The sequence below is a fragment of the Phasianus colchicus genome, chromosome 8, assembly GCF_987193195.1.
Source record: "Phasianus colchicus chromosome 8, bPhaCol1.hap1.1, whole genome shotgun sequence".
Classification (NCBI taxonomy): domain Eukaryota; kingdom Metazoa; phylum Chordata; class Aves; order Galliformes; family Phasianidae; genus Phasianus; species Phasianus colchicus.
In genome coordinates, this window is record NC_143443.1 from 25,519,361 (window position 1) to 25,538,797 (window position 19,437).

The 19,437-nt window shown below is 36.8% G+C and overlaps 1 long non-coding RNA gene across 2 annotated transcripts in view; it reads left to right on the top strand.

Annotated features, from left to right (window-relative positions):
• LOC149917083 (uncharacterized) overlaps positions 1-19,437 on the top strand; it is a 126,430-nt gene that overhangs the window by 53,038 nt on the left and 53,955 nt on the right. Inside the window, exon 3 of one of the 2 annotated variants that reach the window (XR_016468572.1) lies at positions 11,438-11,501. The exons of the other annotated variant lie outside the window; for it this stretch is intronic. This is a non-coding gene — a long non-coding RNA (uncharacterized LOC149917083). Of the gene's footprint in view, positions 1-11,437; positions 11,502-19,437 lie in introns of those variants that run through there. 2 annotated transcript variants of the gene reach the window in all.

Consider the following 19,437-nt stretch of genomic DNA (forward strand, 5'->3'; position numbering starts at 1 on the left):
AGCCTCATTTTAAGTTTCTAAAATTCTTTAAACTGTTTTCCTCTATTCTTCTCATTTGGATGTCTGTTTTCTGAAAATAGAAAGTAGAAATAATTATGAGACAAAGAATGGTATAATCCCTTTTGTTCTTATTTTTTTTCCCATTTTTTTCAACAACATGCACGCATCTGAGGAACGTTCTGATGTTGATGATCAGGTCTTTCCAACAAAAAATAGCTGAATTTAAACAAAGATGATTTGACTACTTTAGGACTTAAATTGCTGTTCTAAGCATCATATCCAATGTTTGTTTTACTGGACTTTGTGACTGAACAGAAATGCAAGAGACTCTTGGGACTTAGGCACATTAGTGAGCCTTGTGGTTTTTTTTTATTTTGTTTTTGTTTTTTCTGAGCAATTGCAATTTCCTAATTCTATTAAGATCCAGGGTAATCTTCAAATGTGAAGATCAGTGCCATTAGGGATGCTATTTGGCTTCAGTTTAAGAATTTCTATTGGATTTTCAAAGAATGCCATGTGTCTGTTTAGTTTTTATATTTCTTTATTCTCCTGTTCCTGTACTTTATGGGATTGTTTTAGAATATCTTTGCATTGAATTACTGATATAATGCTGTAGTTTACTGTGGCATCATGCATTTCTGACAGCTCCCTGGATATGCCTTGTTTTGTCTTACCTAATTGAGGGGTGAGTAATTTACGGCCTTGGGGTCATCTGTGCCCTGCAATTTTGTTTCACAGAGCTTGTGGCAGACAGTCGTTTTATTCTGAGTAACACCAAGATGTGCATTAATGGAAGGTCTGCTGAAAATATTTGAAAAGCCCCTCTGGATGAGGAAACATGTTCTCATCCTAATCCAATGTCGTATTCAACAAGGCAGTAACAGTAAGAAAATAAAATTTTGTTTTGTGCATTGGTGGGCTTTGATGTGAACCAGGTATAGTCTCCGTGGTAATTTAGACTGGTTTATTTTCTTTTATGGGGCTAGCAATTTACCAATTAGGAGACTATAGAGATGTCCTTGTAGCTGTTAACGGGTGCCATAATGATTTTAAAAAAAAAAAAAGTCTGGCTGTCAGATTGTTACCATAGCTGAGTAGCTGAGTTGCTGGGAGGATTCCTCCTGTGGACTAGGTCTGTGGTCATTGCTATCTCGTAAGGCAGAAATGTGTTCAGCATAAATGTCACTGCCTCTTCAAATTGTGCATGACCTTCCTGCAGATATAAAAATTACCCAAAGAGTAGGTAGGAAGGTATGGTAGGATTTGTCCCAGTTGAAGAAAAAAGATAAACACATGTTGTTTAATTTCTGCAGTCCATGTGAGAAAGCAGGGACAGAAAAAACAGTATTTGTTCCTATGAAAAACACATGTAAGAACAATCAGCTCCCAGTAATATCAGAAGGAACAGCTGAATGCTATGACATAGCACCCCTGCTTCACAACCTCACAGGTTGGGCTGTGGTTGGAGCATTGCCAGGTATTTGCTAAACCACCCTCTCATTTTTTCCCTATTTTCTTTCCCCTCTCCCTGCACTGCTCTCTCCCAGCAAACCTACACAGCGGAAGCTACGTCTGGTGAGATTTTTCAGGTGGGAGCAGAGCAGTAGAAAAGAATTCTCAGAACTTACACAAGGCATTCTTCCCTTCAATGACCCCTTAAACAGCTATTTTTTTAAGCAAGTTTTCTGATAAGTAGTGGAAGCCTGTTCAGTCCGCAATTATCAGAGAAGGAATGGTTGTTCTACTTCCCCCCCTTTCCTTCCCCCCCCCCCCCCGTAATTTCCAATTGTAGTAGCAGTTACAACTTCAGCAGATGGTTTGGCTCTGAGAAAATCTCTTAAGAAATTAAAGCACAGGTTCTTGAAAGACATAATTGTCCCTTGCAGATGATCATTAGGACAGACTTAATGAGGTTTCCTTTGCTTGTGTCCATCAAAACACCTGTCTTGCCTATTGCAGTGCTTCCAGAAGTTTCTTAATCTCCTAGTTTTATCAGTTTTCCTAATCTGATACCCTGGCACATATTCCCTTCCCTACCCCAATCTTGTTTTTTTTTCCATAGTGGTCCTGCATTCATTCCCCACTTGTGTATTGCAGAGCAGAGCGCTGTAACTATCTGTGTTCATGGCCTTAAAACAGACAACTTAGTGCATTGCAAATCAGTTTCAAACTTCATTTCATTAGCAGCACCCTTGGATTGCTAGTTATAAATAATTCCAACAATTCTAAACATCAAGAATGCTATGAATTATGAGCTTTTCATCAGAATAATGTGTAGGATCAATAGAAACAGAAGGTGTCTAGATAAGCACATTTCATAATTACTGCTTAGATCTGCATAAATCAATTTACTAGCACACTTGAGGAAAAAAAAAATCATTTTTTTAAGGACCTTAAAATAATGATATCTTGATGGAAGGTTACCTCCCATCTCCCCTTTAATAATACCTTTTAAGAAAATTTAATTTCAACTTCAAAAGGAGCTACATAAAATATCAATCCTCTGTAAATGAATCTGATGCATTTGTTTCATTATTTTATTTCATTCCTGCCCCTCCCCCAAAGGAAATGAATCAATCATTCTGTTACTCTTCAGTTCATCTTACTCTTTCTTGTGCAGTGCTATCTCCTTGAAATAATCAGACCTCTTTGACAATCAATTAATAAACAGACATTTAAATATTCTTTTCTTGCAGCCTAATATGCAGGCAATGAGGTTGAAAGACGTCGCATAGTGCACATCATACTTATTCTTTTTTTTTTTCAGATTAATCTAATAGGCCCTCAAGCTCTGTAGTACTTTAAAGAAGATTTATTTCAACTGTCTAATCAATCAGTTAAAAACAAGATATGAAAATTCAGTAATTTAAATGCAAGGTTTCTTCTCCTGATAAGTTTGATCGTTCTTTCTTCAGATAAGTCCCATTTGAGTGGTTTCAAAATGAGGAAACATCATTGTATCATTCAAAATGGAAGTGACCATGACATTAAAAGCCCAAGGACTTTGAATTTATAGAAAGTTATTTTCATTAATCCATTGTGTAAGGGAGTGGTAGATAAGACATGAGAAGACCAAATAGTGTGTGTGTATTTTAAAATTACAAAATTATGTTGCAGGACTGTTTATCAGTCCATTGTAGCATTCAAAAGTTTAAAATGTATTTGTGGAAAATATAATTCAAGATATCAAAGAAAGTTAAAAACTGGATGTAGTGAAATATGAGTTTCCCAAAGGTGGACCACGCAAAACAGACTCAATTGCTCTATTTGAAAAGGAAATTGTGCTTCCACGAAAGGCAAATATTGTTTTCTTAAGAAAAGCGTTCCATAGGTTCCAAACAGGAAAGCAGTGAAGGAAAAGAAAATGAGACTTAAAAAAGAAGCATTATTTTGTGGAAGAAAGGCAAATTAGAAGATACATAAAGCTTGAGAAAGGTAACTAGTTCTGTTCATAAAGGGCACATTTCAGAATTGACTATACTTAAATATTTTCAATAATAATTCTGTATTAAACCACTGCCACTTCTTAGGTCAATACTGTGTTCAAATGATGATGGAAAGCATTGTTAACACAGATGGTCAGGTTATCCTACAGAAAGAATTTACAAACTTGAATGTTAATGTTGGGATGGAATCACGAATACAAAATATATTCAGAATTGGATATAAAATCAATGTGGTTTGAGACTAAGAATAACAGAAAAAGAGTTTGCCAGATGGAAACAACATATAATCAAGAATCAAAGAAACAAATATAATCAAGAATCAAGTATGATTTTTACACAAAGTCTTGCTGTGCTTTTTGAAGTCAAACACAATTCTAGAAAGTCTGAGGTTAGGTATCAGTACTGTCATATGGGGATTGCTGTTCTTTTTTGCATGTTCAATATTTAAAACATAATGTTTGCATTTCTTCTTCTTTCTTTCATTCAGAACTCAATAACTGAAAAAGTTTTTTCTTTTTTTCCACTGAGTTTCTTTCACAAATGCTAACGTGGTGAAGAGGAAGGATTGTGTGATGTTTCTGATGTGAAATTATGCTTTCCCTTGTTATATTGTACTCCTCTACTACAGATCAGCAATTTTTGTATGAGGAGGAAAAAAGGTCTCAGCTGATATACGCTGTTCCTGGTTGTAGTGAATTTAGGCTTATTGGTCTTGGATCTTGGCTTAGCAAATATCTCACTTGGCCCACGTAGGTGTGCTAAGTGTTTCTCAGGATCAAGAAAGAATCAAGACCGTGACATAAATGTCAAGCAGAACCTACTCAGATAGTAAGGACAGCAGTTAAAAAGTCCCAGAACAATTCTTCAAGGTCTTTCTTTTGTCTCCATCTGTCTGTCTGTCCTTCTCCTACCTTGCACATTAACTGTTTGCAGCAGGGAAATAAGAATCTTGTTAACTCTCCCCAGAGGTATCTGATTTACAGCTACATATAAACTAGGATTACAAAATAAGAGTTCATACTATTCTTCAACTCATGCCTCTTGGCAATATATTGTCTCAATGACATTGAGTATGGCATTAAGAAACAATCAAGTTAAAATTGAGATTGGCAGAAAAGGCAGTGAGATGTTGCTTGTAGGGTTATTTGTTAAGCATTATCACTCCAGTGAAGGTTGGTTAGCGATTGGGCTAGACATATTTCCAGCCATCTAAAGCTGAATTACAGTTTGTAAGTTACAAGGCCCCATTTCAGCTATGAGCTGCATGATTTTTTTTGAAAGTTTTCTTGAGGGAGCTGTGAGAAAGAGATAGGAATAATTAAAACTTGGAGTTATGTTACTTAGAAGTGTGCATAATGAGGTTGCATCAAATCTTAAAAGATTATCTTTAAATTATCATTCAGAAACATCCTTATCATTAGGTAACAGCCTCTTCTCCCTTACTTCTTAGAAAGAGCACTTGAAAAAAATGCACTGCTCTGGAGAATTATGCACTCCTCTTAAATACGAATACAGCCTTTGTATATATGTGTGACCTCAGCAGGTGTATCAGAAAATGCATACTTTTTCACATGATTGCTCTGATAAAAACACAACCAAGACATTGTTTGCAAGGCCTTTCTATATGCTTAGTGAGCAGAGAGCATGTGGTGAGTGAGGGTTGTCCTGTCCAGACATTTTCTTCACTTTGCTGTAAGCATATGAGCTATTTTGTATGAATGCTCAAAGTCATGAGGCCCTTGTGGTACAAGACCTATCCTATTTTGGCAGCCTGTGGCATCTCTCTGTATTTGTTTGCCACTCTGCACAGCTGTCCTGAAATTTCTTGGAACCAAGACTGAAAACACTGTGCTGTTTCGGGAACTGTAATTCAAAGAAACGGTACAACTCTTGTTCAGTTGGGGGAAGAAGATGTGAGGCTAAACTAAGATTATTGTAATTTGATTATGTAAAAGTACCTGAAGGATCATGCTCAGAGACATCAGATTCTTCGGTGTCCTTAAAACTGGCATGTTAAATATCTACACGCATCTGATAGTTCCACCCACCTAAGATCACAGGAGAGCTCTACTGTTTGTCTCACAAATCCAGGCTGCTACTTAGACTATTTTTACTGTGTATGGGATTTATTCTTTCTTTTGGTTTGTAGTGGGGTGAAATGAACTCAGTTTACTCAGACTTAAGACTACAGAAAGGCCGTTTATCTATGGACTGTAGCTCAGTGGTAGAAACAGTGAACCTGATTTTCAAAGACTACATCACCAGTACTGACTGCCTGCAAGCAATGCTCCCATCAGTGCACTTTCTTGTCATCTATGTCATAAAGAAGGCATTCAGATTTTCAGATTACAGAGGGAGTTGTAACTGTTCTCTGCAGGTGTGGCTGGAATGAAACTGTGCATTTCCTTCCTAAAAGGGCCATTTTTCCCATTGATTCAGCTCCCACCATGTTAGTCAGTGGGCATTATGTGATAATGACATATCCTGCAGAAACTCCATAAAGTGTGAGAACAAGGCATTTAACTTGCTTTATGTCAGATTCTGCTGAATTATTTTATTTTGTTTTATTTTATTTTATTTTTTTTACAGGCAGAGGTGTTTCTCTTTTCATTTGAGCTCTGAAAAATGTGTGATGTGTTATTTGTCTGGCGTTTGGAGCAAATTAGTAAACATCAAGATGACTTCACAAGGACATGGAAGTTGTGGAAACTCTAGTATGGATATTCTGGGGGGATCGTTTTCAGGCAGAAGGGGATGTTATACATAACTTTGCTTCTCTCCTGTTACCTAGTATTCTTCTTATTCTGTGTAGAAAATGACCTTCTCAAATAGCTCCTGCTGATGACTTCCATGAAAATCTGGTATATAAACAAACAACAACAACAACAAACAAACAACAACAACAAAACACAAGGTTACCTGCATTACAATGAAGGAATTAATTTTGTTGAGATTTGTTTGCACCAATGTATTTTGAAAACATTCTGGCTGAGCAGGTCTCAGCTTTCAGTAGACTTCAGAGACAGAAGGCAGTTTTGTCATCTCTCAGACAATCTGATATCAGAAATTGGAGGTAGAAGGTAAGAGAAGGACAAAGAGGGTAAAATGAACAAAATTGAATAAGAAAACAAACAAGGTGATGAGCAAAGCACTCAGCATTAATGCACTGAACCCTAAATCTTCAACCAGAAGAAATATTCTGCAAGCCAATCAATAAGTTTCTTCTCTAAAACCCTGTTTATGTCAGGCAAGTCCATTCATTTTTCATCAGTTACTGCGGGCATCTATTTGTCAGGAATGATTTAGTCTTACTGAAAGACGTGCTGAGGTAGGGGTCTCATACTGTAAATATTAGCAGGCCAGGATGTGCCAGAACATGAATCTTTGCAGTTGATGTTTATTTAACACAGTATCTGCTGTGGTGGCCAGAAAAGAAAAGAAACCTGGACTGCAACGCTTGCAGCCTCTGTGATCCGGGGCACAAAAGAGGCAGCTAAGGAAAGCTGTTCACTTACTGTGAGGGGTGGTTGCCCCCAGTGGGATACACAGTGGCAGGCTGGATGAACACATGGCAGTGTGTCACTTGGAATTGCAGCCCAGGTGGTATCAACTCCCTGGGGACAGAGAGGACTTGAGGAAACAGTTTGGCACTTAAATGCTGACTTAGGATCAAGGAGAAAAATATGGTGTCTTATCTGTCTCTGTTAAACTGGATTAAGTTAAACCTCATGATCCCCTAGCTCTATGGTTTTTGTGTTTAGGTTGGCTAATAGGAAGAACTTCTGCAAAAGAGTGGTATAGCATTGGAACAGGCTGCCTATCATAGTGGATAGGTCACCATTCCTGGAGGTGCTCAAGAACCACAGAGATGTGGTATATAGAGATATGGTTTAGTGGAAAATACTGGTGGTAGGTGGATGGTTGGAGTGGATGATCATGGAGTCTTAGAGGTCTTTTTTCCAACCTTAATGATTCTATGATTTCTGTGATTAATGTGTATGCATGTGCAGGAGCATATGTGTACATCTACGTGTATGTATAGGTATTTATTTCTAACTTCATTTTGACTTTTCAGGATAGGATCAACAGACTGTTGCCTACTGTGAATCTACTGACAGTATTTTTAGTGCAGTATTTTCTACAGTGGCCTTTGAAAGTCTTTGTGGTTTGTGAACTCCCCTGAAAGACAAATCACTTTTTTGATATGGTTTCAGGAGAATTGTTGCATCAAGTAGAGACTAGTACCAATGACACCTGCACATGGTATGCTCAATTAATAAAAAGAGGGTTTGAATCTCCAGCACTGCTCAAAAGGGAACTTTAACTGAAGTTTTGAGAGCATATAGAGAATTTGAATCTCCCACTTAGCTGGATCCAAGTTCTGGGTACTGTTCATCCACAGCTTGATGATGATGAACTGAGCAGACATTCAACCCTGAGAAAGAGGCCGGCCAGTGGGCTACCTGAATAGTTTTATGGGAAAAGTATATCTCTTCTGTATGCTTAGCCCAGGTTGAAGTAGGTCTGAGTCAGAACTTGTGCTGACTGATCCTCCTTTTATATAGTTGCTCATCTCTTAAGCAGGGTTATGGCACTGTCATGATCTCTGTAGTCAGAGTAGCACTGACCTGTTAAGAAGAATTAAGTCATGGGTTTTCTTGGGAGTGAATAGGTTATGGAGATGAAAGCCCTGACAGGGCAAGTGAGATCTCTTTTATATCTGCTTTTAGCAGGTCATTTATCCTTGGGAAAAAGCCCTAGACCTTGTAATTTCTCAAAAGAAAAGTGCTTTCCTGTGCCATTGAGCTCCTGGGGAACAAGGCCAAAGCTGTGTGAGACTTCTCATAGTTGTGGAGTACACTCTTCCATGGCCCTATCTGCCTGAGCATCATCCACCATCGAATACAGGCATTTGCAAATATAATCATGCTTTCAGACATCGTCTTACAAATGTAAATTTACCCTTTACAGCTGACTTCTACAGAGAGAAGGGAGAAATCTTCTGTGTTATTGCAAAGAGCTGAAGTCTATGGATGGCTTGATTTTGCAAGGGGCCTGTTATTATAGAGATTATAGAGCTCCTTTCAAGTTTAAGAGCATCTGTGTGTTTGGTGCTTAAGAGCATCTGTGTGTTTGTTTCAATAGCCCTGAGTATGAAGCTGTTATCAGAATGTGTGTGTAGTACTTACCAGCTGGGGCAATAAGTCCTGTTGAAATCACAGGATTATTGCTGTAAATATAGGCAAAATTGATTGCCATTTTCGTGCAACCTGTTGAGATAGTAGTGATTTTCTATGACCAGCTGAATGTTAATTTTTGCTTGCAGTTCAGATGGGTAGATAGTCTCCTCATTGCTACAATTGCACAGCTTTTTCAATTTGACAAGTATAATATATTTTACTTAGGCACACATGAAAGATACTAAAATTTAGAGTAAAATCCAGGCTAATTTCACTTTGAAATTATAATGTGTCATCCCTACATTATGACAGGGTTTTCACTGAGGGACCTACCTGCAAAGAAAATGCATTCAAATGAAGCACAAGCCTTTTTTCATCAGGAATCTTCAATCCACATAAGAAATCTACTTGCCTTTTAATTTTTCTTTTATTTATTTATTTTGTCCTTCTAATATTGAGGAAAGGTTGCCAAAATAGGTGTTAATCATCGGAATGTGAAGGTATAGGCTCATCAATCTGTTTTCAGTGTTCAAAAGAGTTATCACACACCTGAAATAATGATATGTTATAGAGTCCATTTCCCTGGAGTGAAATATGGAGGTATATATAGTCACTGCAGCAGATCAATAGAAACATAGTGATTTTGAAGAAAAATGTCTTTTTAACAAAACACATTATTACTTTTCCAATAAATCAACATTTTAGCTAAAAATGATCATTTTAGTTTAGTCCTCACAACAATTCTTCTTCTTCCATCCCTCCCCAAGACAATTTTTATGCGATAGAAATTGTCTTCAGAAAATATTGACAGTGAAAACAACCTTTGGATATAATTTTAGCGATGAAAACACCCCACAACTTGTCAAGTAGTTCTAAGGAACTTTTTTTCTGCATCAACAGTCAAGCTAGCAATGGCGGTAGTAAGGATACAGCAATCAACATACAGAATAATATGAATTCAAACAGTCACTGAGCTGAATTTATGAAAAAGGCTCCTTATTTCTCAGCTAAAAATTTATGACTTACAAGTACAATGAATTTTGGGGAGGTCATTTAAATACCAAAGTGAGTATTCTGTATCTAGAAGCAAGACAGTAGTCCTCAATGAAAAGCATATTTTCTGTTTTCTGCTGTCCATCACTTCAATGGAAATGATAAGGTTAAAAATATCAGACTAATGGGGTTTTCATTCATTTCTGAACTGGGTTGAGAAGACAATTATATCCAGTACTTTATATACCTGTAAGGCTGAGTTCTGTCAGAAGACTGGCAGAAAAAAATAGTCTGCTTTAGCTAGTTTTTCTCAATGGTAGGTGAATAGTTTGTTTTAACTGAAATGAGTGGGTTGTCATCTTACCCGCTTCTTGCAGCTTTGTGTTTGTGTAAGGAAAAGATCAAGGATATCAAAAGGTGACTCGTTATCTCAGCCAGGATATCATGAACAAAGGTGCAACAATCTAAAAGGGCTCTGAATAGCATTACTTACTACCAACTCACAGTTGTTTCATCTGTTTTTACTGATAGGAAATAGAGTAAATGAGAAATATTTGTCTTTTTACTTCTGTTTCCTGCTCTGAAAAGTGACAACAGGGAAACTCCTCCCTGGTGAAAGGATGAAATATAAATTTCTTCTTTCTTCCAACAAAAAAGAAGTGCCGTGGCTTGTTCTCACGTTGGTGACGGTGACAATTCTATAAAATACATGTTGATAAGCATAATGTAGTGTTTCTGGTTTACATGACATTGTATGGATAAATATTGATAAAGTTTTACCACGGTGATCCAGTTGTAGGGCTCGGTTTAGTGTAGTCGTATTTAACTAAGTCAATTTCACTACCAGTGTAAGGAAAGGAGCAGAACATAGGAATAGTTGCCTAAGATCAGGCAAAGTCCCACTTGGGTTCTTTCATGGCTGCTGACAGCAGGGGATGCTGGATGCTTTTGAAAATCTTTGTGACATACCTCTCCAGTTTCTGACAATACTGACCTAGAGGTTATAACCAGATCAAAGAATTTATCAGGTAACAGTGAGGCTATATCTTATTTAGCTTCTACTTAAATCCATCTGTACTTTGACCATCCATGACATACCGTGTCAATGAGTTCTATGATTTAGTTATGTGCTGTTGGGAAATGTTCTGTTCTGAGTGTTATAAGCTCTGACAACCAATAAAAATACTGTGTGTCCTCTGCTCTTAAACTGTGAAAAGCAGCAGTCCATCATCTTATTTCTCTGTCTTCACATCATATGTGATTTTTGAGAACTGACTGTATACCTATGATCCTTGTCATCTGTTCAGATGGTGAGGATTTCCTGGCTCTTTAATATGCCTGTGCCTTGTTGTCATTCTAATTCTCCTGATTAAGTTGTCATTCTCCTTTGTGCACTATTGAGCATCACTGCATTTTGACACAGAAAAAGAAGAGCTGCCTCAGGGTCAGGGTAGCAATGCCCTACAGGTTTATGCAGTGGAACAGGAAGTTTTCTGTATAAATTCTCAGTGATTTTCTTAATAATTGCTTTGTTGGTTTCCACTATATATCTGATGTTCTCAGGGAATGATGCCCACTCCCTCTGTAATCTTTTTGCAGAGTTATGAACCATTATCATTTCAGCAGATTTATTTTGTTTGTTTCTTCATAACCCTTTTCCACCCACTTCGATTCATCCCTACTAGAAGTTACTTCTTGTTGTTTTTACTGCCTTAAGTGTTCTTTGTGCACTTTGGTGCAAGTCTATGAAATACTTGGAGGTTAAAAAAAAGTCACAAAAATTCTACTGTTAAAGAAGAAAACATAATTGTTTTTCAGACTGACAGAAATGTGGAGGTGGATATGATCAGCCAGGGGCAAGTTTTGGACGCTTGGATTTGCCGCAACCAGGATAATTAGTCAAAAGCTTCCTGGCAGCCAGAATTAGTTTTCCCAGGTGCATTACTTTCTTTTGGCTTCAGCTGCCTTTTTTTTTTTAATCATTCTCTCTCTCAGTATCATGAAATATCTTATAATTCCTCCTGTTCTACTTTAAATTTAGATATCCTTGTTTTGTCTGTCCACATTTCCCATTATGAGCATACTTCATCCCAACATTATTCACCCTTTTCCAAGTTACTTATGAAATTTTTGATTATTGCAGGTCCTTGTTCTGATCCTGATGGGAACTCCACCTTCTTTCAAATATTAGTATCATGTTTATTCTCTTGAATCATTTAATTATTAGTACAAGATAATTCCATCTCTTTTCCAAATAATCATTTGTAAAGCTTGATTATAAAGGCTGACATAAGGCACCAAAGGTATCACCAGGAATTCAGTGTACTTCTGGTAGCTTTAGGAAGAAAGACTGTGTAGTTGTAAATAAGTAAAAGGATTGATGCCCAACCTGGAATATGTACATAAACTTTATAGCCAGATTAGCGTGACAAATTTTAATTCTATTCAAGTAAGCAATATGTAATCCCAAGTTTATGTCTGAAAGAATACTTACATTAAATCAAATAAACAACAAATTACATGCCTTCAGTTTTCAGAAGAAAAGCAACATTTTTTTTTGTTCTTGATTTTAGTTTGTTATAGTCATCTTTTGCAATCTGGAAAGCTGTGCTACAGAGTTATAAACAGTCTTTATTATGAAGAGTCTATCACCTAAATAGGCATGTAAGATAAAGGAAAGAGAAGAAAAGGTAACATCAATTATCTTCTTTAGTCATGGAAAATGAAGTTATTTTTCAGACTCATTCAAGTCAGAATCAATAGCTGAAGTCTATTCTCTCTTTTTACTACTCTCTCCTTACAATATATCCCCATAGTACCTCTCAAGCTAGCTCAGTTGTAGATGCCTCCATTGTCAATATCTGGAGCTAATATATTAACCAGAGTGTGTGGTGTTGAGCAAATCTAAGCCTTATATCCAATAATAGAAATATATCAAATAATAGAAATTAATTGATTGATTACTTGATTGAGCTATGGAATGACTCTTCCTGCAAATTCACGAGGGGAGATTCAGGTACTTTTGGATATCTCAGTTAGGTATGTTTTTGGAGAAAATACACAGGAATTTGTTTTTTGTCACCTTTCATGTAATATTTAAAAATAATGGATCACTGTTAGAAAATCCACAGAAAAACACTATTGGAGAAGTCACAGAGTAGTACTATCTATTGGCTAATATCTTCTGGCACCATACTCTGCTATAATGCAGGACACATCTTTAAAATGGATGCATAGATGTTGAATAAGGGTCAGTGGTGGAATACAAGAGGTTGAGAAAAGATGTGACGCTTAACTGCTTCGTAAAAATGAAATCCTGTTAAAGCTCCAGGGCAGTCATACTGAAAACTGTCAGCATTACTAATGTCATTGTTTATTTATTTTAATAAAACCTAACAAACAGAAGGAATTCTAACTAATACTTTTATCTGCATGCAATTTTGGGCAGTGATGTTTGTTTCTTTGCTATCCAAGGTTTTTTAAGATTTATTTTTCAATATTTTTGAGAGATACAACAAAATATCGTATCCAAAGAGAGGAAATGTAATACACTGATTTGCTAGGCTGAATATAATTTCATTATGTTCTTCCAAATGCAAATTTCAAATACTTAAATAGGGATGGATGGACAGATTAGACATATTTGAGAGACAGACAGATAATTATTGATAACGATTGTAGTAGAGCAATGAATCATTTAGCAAGCCAGTGTAACAATTTTGCAGATGATGCCATGAACTTGCTTTAGAAAAAGTTTTCTCGTTCTCTCTCCCCTCCTTCCTCCATGGCCCTCCTGCTTAGAACCAGTTGGCATGAAATGGTGTGCCTCAGTTAAATGAAACCAGAGCAGCTTCATCCTTGAAGCTACTCAAAAGTAAACATTTAAGATTTAAACCATGTTTACCTTGAGAACTAGAAGTAGTTAACACAATTTAAAGACTTGAAATAGAAACCAAAATTAAATGTACTGCTTAAAGGATTAGACAATCATCTTCCTGTACAAACAGCATAAACAAGGAAATCGTATTAGCTCTTAATGTAATTAGCTGAACTCAACCGTCTATGGATAAAACCTTTCTATGTACTTCTTAAAAAATCAGGGCAGTCTTGGGAGGACTTAAAACTTGACAATTTGCATGAATTTATAATGAGCTAAAATTCATTGAACTGATTAAATGAAATTCTTCCTATGGTCTAATCCGTGTAACTGCTAACTCAAGAGAGGGAAGCTTTACCTACTCCCCCACTGAGAAAAGACAGCAAAAAGAATAAAAAATTTGTAACCACACCATGACCTCATTTTTTCCCCCCCTGTTAAGCTACACAATATCTGGAATTGAATTACTTTCTTTCTCATTCAGGGCAGTACAACCTTGGGAACATTTTTGAGCTAGATAAATACGCCAGGGACCTGATCCAAAGGCCACTGAAGTCAAAGAGAATATACAAAGATTTCAATGAGTTTGCATCAGAAATCCCACTTCATGATATTTCTGCACTTGTAAGATGGCACCATTTATTGTTATCAATAAATTTATTTGAAGAGGAGGATGTGGGTTATGAAATGACAAATGGGCAAATACAGAAGTTTAACTAATAATATAGTATCCAGGAGTAATAATCACAGCTAAACTCAGAAATTGTATTTCTTCTCCTATATAGACATTGTACATTTTAAGTTGTGTTTTTTGTTTTTTTTGGTTTTTTTTTTCCCAATTGCAAAGTGAATGGCACAGCAAGGAACGTCTTTTCTGAAAGAGATTTTGAACATAATTACATTTAGAAAATTATTAATTTTTATTTCTTTGTAAGGAGTGGGTCAAAAATTATTTTGTTTCATCTGTAACAGCACAATGTGTCTGGAAGTTGCAGCTGCAGTGAATGTTCATGAGAAAGGCAGCATGACCATAAAATCAGTTCCATGAAGGAGAGTGCAAGGAGCTTTTACGTGAAATACACTTTCTATTAGCTTAGTCAAATTTAACTCAAATTAAAAAATGTTTTGTTTTTGTTTTACTTTACTACCCGGGGGGGAAATTGAAGAGTCATAACTAATAACATTGAACAATAAGAAACAGCAGTTTTGCAGAAGTCAGAATTTGTAATGAATTAGTTGTTCCTGTAAGCAGTAGAACTAATGAGGTCTGGCTTTCTATGAGCTTTATATCTGATTGTGTAACACTGATTTCCCTCTGTATCCTTTATAACCCCACACCCTCCCAAGACCAATAGCTCTATCTTCATTTAGACTACCTGAATGTTCTCGGTCTCCCTACTCGATTAGAATCTGTACAAAACCAATTTGTATGGATATTCAGAATGACAGATCGTCCTTTGAAAGTATTCCTGAACTCCATGCTGAAGGAGTGCTGACTGTAGGAGACCTATGTCAAATCAAATTAAGTTGAAGTTGGACAGATGATCAAACCTTATGTAGGAACAACAGAAGCAGAGGCTCGGTCATATAGTTTTCTTAATCCCATAAACTGTATGAGGCTTGGGGAACCGACATCAAAAAATAGCCATTTTTGGAAAAAAAATTCTCCAAAAAGACAAGCTAATATTCTGTTATCCACTAGCTTGTAGAAGATACACATTACTCTTCTGGAAACACAGATGCGAAAGGCAGCAGTGTAACTCAGAATAATGTTGAAACAAATATTGTTGTCTTAGCCAGGATTCCTTCCTCAGCAGAACAGGCTGGAAACTACAAGGGCTCCAATTGCAGGGAGAGTGATGGTCATTTTGTTTAACTAGACAGTTCCACTGTCATTGCCTAATGCATTGCTTTTGTAAAGTGGTTGGAGTAGGAGTGACACAAGAACTAGTCCTAGTTTATAGAACTGAAGATGTTTATTATCCAACAACATGCAAAAGCATCATATTTCAGGGAGACTGCTTGTAGTTCAACACATCTTCCTTTTATGGTCCAGTCTTGTATATTTGATGGCAGGCAATCAGTGTGACATGAAAAAACCTATGAATTTACTCCCACTTCCAGCACCATATTGCCCTTTGTAGAATGGGGCTGGACTTCAATCAAATTCTTCTCACAGGAGCTGAAGCAATGCTAGAGACTGCTGTTATCTGTTTAGATGAAAGGAACATAACAGGGTGGTGGCTTAACACTAACAACCCCAGCACCTCTTCCTAAATCAATGGGTTTGCCAGGATTGAAAATGCCCATGGCAGAGGTCAGTGGAAGTGGGTTTGTCTCAGAAGGAAGGAGCAACTGGAGTAAGGGAAATAGGGAATAGGAACAAAGCTTGGAACAAACAGCCACATCTCTGTCACTAAAACATGAACTTTGCACCTTGCAATGCCCTCTTGCAAGGTGAGAGAGAGACTTGGCAGAGCTGTGACTGAGAGGGATGGTTTAGTGTGGTACTGTGCAGTGCAGGGATTCCCTTGAGTATGGACTCTGACATAACTGTGTTGCTGACCTCACTCCCAGCTGGGGGCTGTAAACTTCATGGACCTGAGAACAAAGACAAGGACTGAAATCACAAAGGAGCACCTATATTTTCTAGCTTTATCTCCTGATACACAGATGGCCTGAGACCGTCAAGTGACAACTAGCAACTTCCACAGTTGCTATGCAGAGCTCAGATCTTCACTCAAGAGTGACAGTGTGTTACACTTCACTTCTTCATAACAATTCTATTCAGCCTAGAAGATGGAGCTCTAAATAGACTGACACTATTATTGCATAGAGGTGAATGTCCCACTTTTATTTATTAACTCTGTTGAATTTCCTAAATTTGATCTTAAAACTATCATGATACAGAGCCCCTTGTTATTACTCACTGCAGATTATTAGGCACTCTGTAGACATATTACAGGGCAACCCATACAGTGCTGAGTGTAGCACATTTCATGCAGAGTGAGATAAAGCATACTGTACGTCCTGAATATGACACTGTGGTCATCATCTCAAATTTAGCATGGCTGGGGACAGCTGCTTTTCTTCCCAGTGAAAATCAGTGTCATCAAGTGAAAGAACCATTTCAAAAGATTCCATTCCAGTGAGTAAAGACTAATTAAAAGCGATATGACAAGGATGTAATTCCAGTTGCTAATTTAGCATTGAAGTAATTTTATGTTCTGTGGCAACTATTGCGTGAACACTGTATTTCCACTTTTAAAATAAATAAGCACATATATTTTGGAAATGCAAGAGTCTCCCCAGTTGAAATGGCACTGGCTTTTAAATACCAATACAAATAAGATTCCAACAGGGAGAACACAGAAGGGCACAATAAAATAAAATAAAGGGTTTAAATTGAGCCCTATGGTATAATAGTGTGTAAAATCAATAAAGATACAGCAGCTGTCAGTTGTGATGGAAACACATAAACCGTGGCAAAGATTTAGATCTAAGCTAAAGCAGAAAGAAGCGTGCACAAACATTCTTTGTGGGGACAGCAAAACATTAACCTGAATAATTACATCTGGCTTTCCATATGTAGTTCTTTAGGGTCCTTTCCTCCTTTTCCCCAGAAATACACTGGGAGTTAAAGTAAGTTTTAAAAGCAGTGAAAATTCTATCATTCCATCCCACTAAAGATATTGTGTCTGGTAGGTAGAAGGTTATGCTTATTATCTTCAGCGTGGTTTTCCTTAGTGTTGCAGAGTAACAAATTTATCACGTAATTCCTCCCCTCTCCTGCCCCAGTGAAGCACGATGCTGCCAGATTAGTTAATATATCTCACTGAAACAACACTCAGACTTGATTTCAAAATTTCCAGCGATGGAGTATCTGCCTTGTTCCATGGTAAACTGTGCAAACGCTTAGTTACTATGATTGTTAAAAAAGGCCTCTTATGGGACTGAATTTGCCTGGCTTATGCTTTTGAGCTCCAGTTTCTTCTATGCCATTGTCAGAAAGTCCTAGAATTCTCTCAGGTATGAGGAAGGTCAGCCCCCATTTTCAGTGTATGTGGACCATATTCATGGGTGCTCACTGTGTGACCCAGCACTCCAATGTACCCAAAGCACATGAAGTTTTAATTAAACCTGGTTTGTATGGCTGTTGTCTAAAGAGCAGGTTCCTCTGGAATCACACTTGTGATTTTATTTAAAACAAACAAACAAACAAAAATATATATTTAAATATACCAAGATTATTTAACTGGTGTTGCTTTCATCCTATGAAGCTAATAATTAAATGAACGACTGCTTTTCCCAATTGTGCTTCCTCTCCTGCTCGTTTTTCTGCACTAGGGCATCACTGTTGTTCCACAGCTATCAATACAAATTCTTCTGTCAATTATTTTAAAAGTTTCCCAAGTGTGAAAAACAAAACAAGGATGAAGCATTAGGACTTGATTCTTCTCAGGTCACTCATAAATATCATCAGCAACCTTGCGTAGATTATATATACCCTTCTTCTTCTTCTCTGGTATATGAAGATAATCATTTTTCTCTACTTCTTAAAGATGTTCTAATTTCTTTATTTCTATAACGTTTCTATAATTAATCCAAAGCTTCGTATTAATCAGGCTCATAAGATAATCTAATCAGAGACTCATTAAAGAATATTGCAGATTAAAACCAACAACTAATTATTATTGTATTGTAGTATGTACAAAGTCTTTAAACCGTGGTTTATGATTAGTCTAGACAATTCTGATGAAAGCAGGGGTGAGTAACTATTGTCTGCATAGTTTCAGTGGTAAATCTGGGAGAAGTATTCTTTTTTTTTTCCTTAAAATGGTTCAGTGGTGGAAGGCAAGTGGAGAGAGCTACAAACGAGTGTAACTCATATGCATCAGAAAAAGTTGTCTAAGGAAATCCTGAAGGTCCAGTCTATTGTTCTGAACTAGGTAGAACAAAGCTATGAAATTCATCGCCTGTACCCTACTCAGGGCATTATTAACTAATGACATTTATTCTTGGCTTAAAATTCTCATCTAAATTCTAGAAATCTTCCAATCCAATCTGAAATAAATATCCCTATAAAAAACTTTAACTTCAGGTGCTTAGCTCACTCCAGCAACTAGAAAAAACATTTATAATGGAAATTCCCAACTAGCAGTACCCAAAAACATTCAACTGAGAGTGAAGCTCTGAACACAAAGTGTCTAAGGGGAATTAAAAATGGTCCCAAGACAAGTTCCTACTCCTTTAAAGGTAACTAATGGGAAAAGGATAAAAATCCACTTCTGAATGCTTGTTTTGTTTTTTTTTTTTTAAACCAAAATTCATGTTTTGTCAGGCCCATACTATATTGTAAGAAGATCCTTGTGTTATCAGAATAAAATAATTCACATCCTTGTTCAGCACAAGTACTGAAGAGCTGGTACTGCCTATAAATCCCTTCGGATTACTGCATGGCTTTGAGCAGGCAGTAAATCTTCTCTCCTATCCCATCACCTTCTAATCTGCTAAAAGTCTTCCAAAAGATCAGAACCATTAAGATGACATTTTATAATGAAGGAATTACAGCCTAATTTAACAAACCTTGTCCTGATGTCTATAAACTAGGACTCAACAGTGAGAAAGAAATCCTGTACTGAATTCAGCTGAATTCAATCTCTGTATGGTATTCATTGCCACGAGAGCCCATTCATTGGCTGACCAACTACTAGTTTCCCTTTTTCAGCTTTTTTTTTTTTTAGATCCCACAAGTGAGCCAAAATGCAAAACAACTTTGTAAATTTGTTTGTACTAAATAGTAATAATTCTGTTTATTTTTTCTATATAATTCTGTTTATTTTTTCTATATTTGTATCAAAATCCCAAACTTGTACACAAGGTTTTGTAATCCTAAAAATAGTTGTTAAAGCATCAGAAAGTAGCCTTCTGTCTTAGAAAT